Below are 10,416 nucleotides of genomic sequence, written 5' to 3' on the forward strand. Positions count from 1 at the left end.
CTCTTGAGCCTCTGCATCCCTCTTTTGAGCCTCTGCAACACTCTCCTCAGACTCTGCATCACTCGCTTAAGCCTCTGCATCCCTCTCTTGAGCCTCTGAATCCCTCTCTTGAGCCTCTGCAACACTCTCTCGAGCCTTTGCATCACTCTCTTCATCCTCTGCGTCCCTCTCTTGAGCATCTGCATCACTCTCATGGGCCCCTGCATCCCTCTCGTGAGCCTCTACATTACTCTCTTGAGCCTCTGCATCACCCTCCTATGCCTCTGCATCCCTATTTTGAGCCTCTGCATCACTTTCTCAAGCCTCTGCATCATTCTCTTGAGCCTCTGCATCATTCTCTTGAGCCTCTGCATCCCTCTCTTAAGCCTCTACATCATTCTATTGAGCCTCTGCATCATTCTCTTGAGCCTCTGCAATACTCTCTTGAGCCTCTGCATCACTCTCTTAAGCCTCTGCATCTCTCTCTTCAGCCTCTGCATCACTCTCTTGAGCCTCTGCATCCCTCTCTGGAGCCTCAGCATCCCTCTCTTGTGCCTCTGCAGCACTCTCTTGAGCCTCTGCATCATTAGTGCATCATCATCATTGAGCCTCTGCATCATTTGTACTAAAAATCGATGATTTTTAGTACAAAACAAAATGCAAGAAAACTTGCCAAAAATGCAATATTATGCGAAATTCTGAGATTTGAAGGCCAAATCATATATCGTGAGAAAACATGAAGTAGTATCGAAATATTAGTTAAAACGAATATATTTACGTAAAATCACACTACATGAAAAACGTGAAAAAAGTCACTATATTACCAAATTTGAGGAGTTTAACTTCAAATTATATGGCGAGGTTTCGTATTACTTAGATCCCAGAAAAGACATATTAAAATGTTGTTTCCAATACAAATGATAAAAATCAATGTGTTTTCATTAGAATTTACTAAAATGTTCCTGATTTTATGTTTATATAACCAATGGAAGATGTACAAGTAAAACCGCTCTAATCCGGCTGAAACATCGATATATGCAATAAAAACAGAACTTTTCCCCTTTTAAATATCTTACACAGTATCTTAACGAGAAACAAATAGTTGGTTGAAAATAAAGTATTTATGGATAATTTCTAACCAATTATGTGTTTGCATCATTTTTATGGTATATATATTGAATTAATAACAATAAACTGAAAATTTACAGAAACGTGAAATAACGGCAAAATATTGCCTAATTCGATGATATTTTGTTTAAATTACATAAGGGAAAAGGGGGATGATGAACGACAAAATATTGCTAAATTCGATGATTTTTTATACAAACCAAATGCAGGAAAACTAGCTAAAAAATGTAATATTATGCGAAATTCTGAGATTTCAAAGCTAAATCACATATCGTGAGAAAACATTAAGTAGTATCGAAATATTGGTATAAACGAATATATTTACTTAAAATCACACTACATGAAAAACGTGAAAAAAGTCACTATATTACCAAATTTGAGGATTTTAACTTCAAATTATTAAGCGAGGTTTCGTATCATTTAGATCCTAGAAAAGACATATTAAAATGTTGGTTCCAGTACAAATGATAAAAATCGATGTGTTTTCATTAGAATTAACTAAAATGTTCCTGATTTTCCGTTTATATTACCAATGGAAGATGTACACGTAAAACCGCTCTAATCCAGCTGAAACGTCGATATATGCAATAAAAACAGAACTTCTCCCCTTTCAATATCTTTCACAGTATTTTAACGAGAAACAAATAGTTGATTGAAAATTGAGTATTTAAGGTTCCTGATATTCCGTTAATATTACCAATGGAAGATGCACACGTAAAACCGCTCTACTCCGGCTGAAACGTCGATATATGCAATAAAAACAGAACATCTCCCCTTTCAATATCTTACACAGTATTTTAACGAGAAACAAATAGTTGATTGAAAATTAAGTATTTAAGGTTAATTTCTAACCAATTATGTGTTTGCATCATTTTTATCGTATATATAATAAATCAATAACAATAAACTGAAAATTCACAAAAACGTGGAAAAACTGCAAAATATTGCCTAATTCCATCATATTTTGTTTAAATCACATAAAGGAAAAGGGGGATGATAAACGTCAAAATATTGCTAAATTCGATGATTTTTAGTACAAAACAAAATGCAAGAAAACTTGCCAAAAAATGCAATATTATGCGAAATTCTGAGATTTGAAGGCCAAATCATATATCGTGAGAAAACATGAAGTAGTATCGAAATATTAGTAAAAACGAATATATTTACTTAAAATCACACTACATGAAAAACGTGAAAAAAGTCACTATATTACCAAATTTGAGGATTTTAACTTCAAATTATAAAGCGAGGTTTCGTATCATTTAGTTCCTAGAAAAGACATATTAAAATGTTGGTTCCAGTACAAATGATAAAAATCGATGTGTTTTCATTAGAATTAACTAAAATGTTCCTGATTTTCAGTTTATATTACCAATGGAAGATGTACACGTAAAACCGCTCTAATCCAGCTGAAACGTCGATATATGCAATAAAAACAGAACTTCTCCACTTTCAATATAATACACAGTATTTTAACGAGAAACAAATAGTTGATTGAAAATTAAGTATTTAAGGTTCCTGATTTTCCGTTTATAGTACCAATGGAAGATGTACACTTAAACCCCGCTCTACTCCGGCTGAAACGTCGATATATGCAATAAAAACAGAACATCTCCCCTTTCAATATCTTACACAGTATTTTAACGAGAAACAAATAGTTGATTGAAAATTAGGTATTTAAGGTTAATTTCTAACCAATTATATGTTTGCATCATTTTTATCGTATATATAAGGAATTAATAACAATAAACTGAAAATTCACAAAAACGTGATAAACGTCAAAATATTGCTAAATTCGATGATTTTTAGTACAAAACAAAATGCAAGAAAACTTGCCAAAAAATGCAATATTATGCGAAATTCTGAGATTTGAAGGCCAAATCATATATCGTGAGAAAACATGAAGTAGTATCGAAATGTTAGTTAAAACGAATATATTTACGTAAAATCACACTACATGAAAAACGTGAAAAAAGTCACTATATTACCAAATTTGAGGAGTTTAATTTCAAATTATATGGCGAGGTTTCGTATTACTTAGATCCCAGAAAAGACATATTAAAATGTTGTTTCCAATACAAATGATAAAAATCAATGTGTTTTCATTAGAATTTACTAAAATGTTCCTGATTTTATGTTTATATAACCAATGGAAGATGTACACGTAAAACCGCTCTAATCCGGCTGAAACGTCGATATATGCAATAAAAACAGAACTTTTCCCCTTTTAAATATCTTACACAGTATCTTAACGAGAAACAAATAGTTGGTTGAAAATAAAGTATTTATGGATAATTTCTAACCAATTATGTGTTTGCATCATTTTTATGGTATATATATTGAATTAATAACAATACACTGAAAATTTACAGAAACGTGAAATAACGGCAAAATATTGCTTAATTCGATGATATTTTGTTTAAATCACATAAGGGAAAAGGGGGATGATGAACGACAAAATATTGCTAAATTCGATGATTTTTTATACAAACCAAATGCAGGAAAACTAGCTAAAAAATGTAATATTATGCGAAATTCTGAGATTTCAAAGCTAAATCACATATCGTGAGAAAACATTAAGTAGTATCGAAATATTGGTATAAACGAATATATTTACTTAAAATCACACTACATGAAAAACGTGAAAAAAGTCACTATATTACCAAATTTGAGGATTTTAACTTCAAATTATAAAGCGAGGTTTCGTATCATTTAGATCCTAGAAAAGACATATTAAAATGTTGGTTCCAGTACAAATGATAAAAATGGATGTGTTTTCATTAGAATTAACTAAAATGTTCCTGATTTTCCGTTTATATTACCAATGGAAGATGTACACGTAAAACCGCTCTAATCCAGCTGAAACGTCGATATATGCAATAAAAACAGAATTTCTCCCCTTTCAATATCTTACACAGTATTTTAACGAGAAACAAATAGTTGATTGAAAATTGAGTATTTAAGGTTCCTGATTTTCCGTTAATATTACCAATGGAAGATGCACACGTAAAACCGCTCTACTCCGGCTGAAACGTCGATATATGCAATAAAAACAGAACTTCTCCCCTTTCAATATCTTACACAGTATTTTAACGAGAAACAAATAGTTGATTGAAAATTAAGTATTTAAGGTTAATTTCTAACCAATTATGTGTTTGCATCATTTTTATCGTATATATAATAAATCAATAACAATAAACTGAAAATTCACAAAAACGTGGAAAAACTGCAAAATATTGCCTAATTCCATCATATTTTGTTTAAATCACATAAAGGAAAAGGGGGATGATGAACGTCAAAATATTGCTAAATTCGATGATTTTTAGTACAAAACAAAATGCAAGAAAACTTGCCAAAAAATGCAATATTATACGAAATTCTGAGATTTGAAGGCCAAATCATATATCGTGAGAAAACATGAAGTAGTATCGAAATATTAGTAAAAACGAATATATTTACGTAAAATCACTCTACATGAAAAACGTGAAAAAAGTCACTATATTACCAAATTTGAGGATTTTAACTTCAAATTATAAAGCGAGGTTTCGTATCATTTAGTTCCTAGAAAAGACATATTAAAATGTTGGTTCCAGTACAAATGATAAAAATCGATCTGTTTTCATTAGAATTAACTAAAATGTTCCTGATTTTCAGTTTATATTACCAATGGAAGATGTACACGTAAAACCGCTCTAATCCAGCTGAAACGTCGATATATGCAATAAAAACAGAACTTCTCCACTTTCAATATAATACACAGTATTTTAACGAGAAACAAATAGTTGATTGAAAATTAAGTATTTAAGGTTCCGGATTTTCCGTTTATAGTACCAATGGAAGATGTACACTTAAACCCCGCTCTACTCCGGCTGAAACGTCGATATATGCAATAAAAACAGAACATCTCCCCTTTCAATATCTTACACAGTATTTTAACGAGAAACAAATAGTTGATTGAAAATTAGGTATTTAAGGTTAATTTCTAACCAATTATATGTTTGCATCATTTTTATCGTATATATAAGGAATTAATAACAATAAACTGAAAATTCACAAAAACGTGAAAAATGGCAAAATATTGCCTAATTCGATGATATTTTGTTTAAATCACATAAGGGAAAAGGAAAAGGATAAACGTCAAAATATTGCTAAATTCGATGATTTTTAGTACAAAACAAAATGCAAGAAAACTTGCCAAAAAATGCAATATTATGCGAAATTCTGAGATTTGAAGGCCAAATCATATATCGTGAGAAAACATGAAGTAGTATCGAAATGTTAGTTAAAACGAATATATTTACGTAAAATCACACTACATGAAAAACGTGAAAAAAGTCACTATATTACCAAATTTGAGGAGTTTAATTTCAAATTATATGGCGAGGTTTCGTATTACTTAGATCCCAGAAAAGACATATTAAAATGTTGTTTCCAATACAAATGATAAAAATCAATGTGTTTTCATTAGAATTTACTAAAATGTTCCTGATTTTATGTTTATATAACCAATGGAAGATGTACACGTAAAACCGCTCTAATCCGGCTGAAACGTCGATATATCCAATAAAAACAGAACTTTTCCCCTTTTAAATATCTTACACAGTATCTTAACGAGAAACAAATAGTTGGTTGAAAATAAAGTATTTATGGATAATTTCTAACCAATTATGTGTTTGCATCATTTTTATGGTATATATATTGAATTAATAACAATAAACTGAAAATTTACAGAAACGTGAAATAACGGCAAAATATTGCCTAATTCGATGATATTTTGTTTAAATCACATAAGGGAAAAGGGGGATGATGAACGACAAAATATTGCTAAATTCGATGATTTTTTATACAAACCAAATGCAGGAAAACTAGCTAAAAAATGTAATATTATGCGAAATTCTGAGATTTCAAAGCTAAATCACATATCGTGAGAAAACATTAAGTTGTATCGAAATATTGGTATAAACGAATATATTTACTTAAAATCACACTACATGAAAAACGTGAAAAAAGTCACTATATTACCAAATTTGAGGATTTTAACTTCAAATTATAAAGCGAGGTTTCGTATCATTTAGATCCTAGAAAAGACATTAAAATGTTGGTTCCAGTACAAATGATAAAAATCGATGTGTTTTCATTAGAATTAACTAAAATGTTCCTGATTTTCCGTTTATATTACCAATGGAAGATGTACACGTAAAACCGCTCTAATCCAGCTGAAACGTCGATATATGCAATAAAAACAGAACTTCTCCCCTTTCAATATCTTACACAGTATTTTAACGAGAAACAAATAGTTGATTGAAAATTGAGTATTTAAGGTTCCTGATTTTCCGTTAATATTACCAATGGAAGATGCACACGTAAAACCGCTCTACTCCGGCTGAAACGTCGATATATGCAATAAAAACAGAACTTCTCCCCTTTCAATATCTTACACAGTATTTTAACGAGAAACACATAGTTGATTGAAAATTAAGTATTTAAGGTTAATTTCTAACCAATTATGTGTTTGCATCATTTTTATCGTATACATAATAAATCAATAACAATAAACTGAAAATTCACAAAAACGTGGAAAAACTGCAAAATATTGCCTAATTCCATCATATTTTGTTTAAATCACATAAAGGAAAAGGGGGATGATAAACGTCAAAATATTGCTAAATTCGATGATTTTTAGTACAAAACAAAATGCAAGAAAACTTGCCAAAAAATGCAATATTATACGAAATTCTGAGATTTGAAGGCCAAATCATATATCGTGAGAAAACATGAAGTAGTATCGAAATATTAGTAAAAACGAATATATTTACGTAACATCACTCTACATGAAAAACGTGAAAAAAGTCACTATATTACCAAATTTGAGGATTTTAACTTCAAATTATAAAGCGAGGTTTCGTATCATTTAGTTCCTAGAAAAGACATATTAAAATGTTGGTTCCAGTACAAATGATAAAAATCGATGTGTTTTCATTAGAATTAACTAAAATGTTCCTGATTTTCAGTTTATATTACCAATGGAAGATGTACACGTAAAACCGCTCTAATCCAGCTGAAACGTCGATATATGCAATAAAAACAGAACTTCTCCACTTTCAATATAATACACAGTATTTTAACGAGAAACAAATAGTTGATTGAAAATTAAGTATTTAAGGTTCCTGATTTTCCGTTTATAGTACCAATGGAAGATGTACACTTAAACCCCGCTCTACTCCGGCTGAAACGTCGATATATGCAATAAAAACAGAACATCTCCCCTTTCAATATCTTATACAGTATTTTAACGAGAAACAAATAGTTGATTGAAAATTAGGTATTTAAGGTTAATTTCTAACCAATTATATGTTTGCATCATTTTTATCGTATATATAAGGAATTAATAACAATAAACTGAAAATTCACAAAAACGTGAAAAACGGCAAAATATTGCCTAATTCGATGATATTTTGTTTAAATCACATAAGGGAAAAGGAAAAGGATAAACGTCAAAATATTGCTAAATTCGATGATTTTTAGTACAAAACAAAATGCAAGAAAACTTGCCAAAAAATGCAATATTATGCGAAATTCTGAGATTTGAAGGCCAAATCATATATCGTGAGAAAACATGAAGTAGTATCGAAATGTTAGTTAAAACGAATATATTTACGTAAAATCACACTACATGAAAAACGTGAAAAAAGTCACTATATTACCAAATTTGAGGAGTTTAATTTCAAATTATATGGCGAGGTTTCGTATTACTTAGATCCCAGAAAAGACATATTAAAATGTTGTTTCCAATACAAATGATAAAAATCAATGTGTTTTCATTAGAATTTACTAAAATGTTCCTGATTTTATGTTTATATAACCAATGGAAGATGTACACGTAAAACCGCTCTAATCCGGCTGAAACGTCGATATATCCAATAAAAACAGAACTTTTCCCCTTTTAAATATCTTACACAGTATCTTAACGAGAAACAAATAGTTGGTTGAAAATAAAGTATTTATGGATAATTTCTAACCAATTATGTGTTTGCATCATTTTTATGGTATATATATTGAATTAATAACAATAAACTGAAAATTTACAGAAACGTGAAATAACGGCAAAATATTGCCTAATTCGATGATATTTTGTTTAAATCACTTAAGGGAAAAGGGGGATGATGAACGACAAAATATTGCTAAATTCGATGATTTTTTATACAAACCAAATGCAGGAAAACTAGCTAAAAAATGTAATATTATGCGAAATTCTGAGATTTCAAAGCTAAATCACATATCGTGAGAAAACATTAAGTAGTATCGAAATATTGGTATAAACGAATATATTTACTTAAAATCACACTACATGAAAAACGTGAAAAAAGTCACTATATTACCAAATTCGAGGATTTTAACTTCAAATTATAAAGCGAGGTTTCGTATCATTTAGATCCTAGAAAAGACATTAAAATGTTGGTTCCAGTACAAATGATAAAAATCGATGTGTTTTCATTAGAATTAACTAAAATGTTCCTGATTTTCCGTTTATATTACCAATGGAAGATGTACACGTAAAACCGCTCTAATCCAGCTGAAACGTCGATATATGCAATAAAAACAGAACTTCTGCACTTTCAATATAATACACAGTATTTTAACGAGAAACAAATAGTTGATTGAAAATTAAGTATTTAAGGTTCCTGATTTTCCGTTTATAGTACCAATGGAAGATGTACACTTAAACCCCGCTCTACTCCGGCTGAAACGTCGATATATGCAATAAAAACAGAACATCTCCCCTTTCAATATCTTACACAGTATTTTAACGAGAAACAAATAGTTGATTGAAAATTAGGTATTTAAGGTTAATTTCTAACCAATTATATGTTTGCATCATTTTTATCGTATATATAAGGAATTAATAACAATAAACTGAAAATTCACAAAAACGTGAAAAATGGCAAAATATTGCCTAATTCGATGATATTTTGTTTAAATCACATAAGGGAAAAGGATAAACGTCAAAATATTGCTAAATTCGATGATTTTTAGTACAAAACAAAATGCAAGAAAACTTGCCAAAAAATGCAATATTATGCGAAATTCTGAGATTTGAAGGCCAAATCATATATCGTGAGAAAACATGAAGTAGTATCGAAATATTGGTAAAACTAATATATTTACGTAAAATCACACTACATGAAAAACGTGAAAAAAGTCACAATATTACCAAATTTGAGTATTTTAACTTCAAATTATAAAGCGAGGTTTCGTATCATTTAGTTCCTAGAAAAGACATATTAAAATGTTGGTTCCAGTACAAATGATAAAAATCGATGTGTTTTCATTAGAATTAACTAAAATGTTCCTGATTTTCTGTTTATATTACCAATGGAAGATGTACACGTAAAACCGCTCTAATCCAGCTGAAACGTCGATATATGCAATAAAAACAGAACTTCTCCCCTTTCAATATCTTACACAGTATTTTAACGAGAAACAAATAGTTGATTGAAAATTGAGTATTTAAGGTTCCTGATTTTCCGTTAATATTACCAATGGAAGATGCACACGTAAAACCGCTCTACTCCGGCTGAAACGTCGATATATGCAATAAAAACAGAACTTCTCCCCTTTCAATATCTTACACAGTATTTTAACGAGAAACAAATAGTTGATTGAAAATTAAGTATTTAAGGTTAATTTCTAACCAATTATGTGTTTGCATCATTTTTATCGTATATATAATAAATCAATAACAATAAACTGAAAATTCACAAAAACGTGGAAAAACTGCAAAATATTGCCTAATTCCATCATATTTTGTTTAAATCACATAAAGGAAAAGGGGGATGATAAACGTCAAAATATTGCTAAATTCGATGATTTTTAGTACAAAACAAAATGCAAGAAAACTTGCCAAAAAATGCAATATTATACAAAATTCTGAGATTTGAAGGCCAAATCATATATCGTGAGAAAACATGAAGTAGTATCGAAATATTAGTAAAAACGAATATATTTACGTAAAATCACTCTACATGAAAAACGTGAAAAAAGTCACTATATTACCAAATTTGAGGATTTTAACTTCAAATTATAAAGCGAGGTTTCGTATCATTTAGTTCCTTGAAAAGACATATTAAAATGTTGGTTCCAGTACAAATGATAAAAATCGATGTGTTTTCATTAGAATTAACTAAAATGTTCCTGATTTTCAGTTTATATTACCAATGGAAGATGTACACGTAAAACCGCTCTAATCCAGCTGAAACGTCGATATATGCAATAAAAACAGAACTTCTCCACTTTCAATATAATACACAG

Source organism: Procambarus clarkii, unplaced genomic scaffold (genome assembly GCF_040958095.1).
Source record: "Procambarus clarkii isolate CNS0578487 unplaced genomic scaffold, FALCON_Pclarkii_2.0 HiC_scaffold_414, whole genome shotgun sequence".
Classification (NCBI taxonomy): domain Eukaryota; kingdom Metazoa; phylum Arthropoda; class Malacostraca; order Decapoda; family Cambaridae; genus Procambarus; species Procambarus clarkii.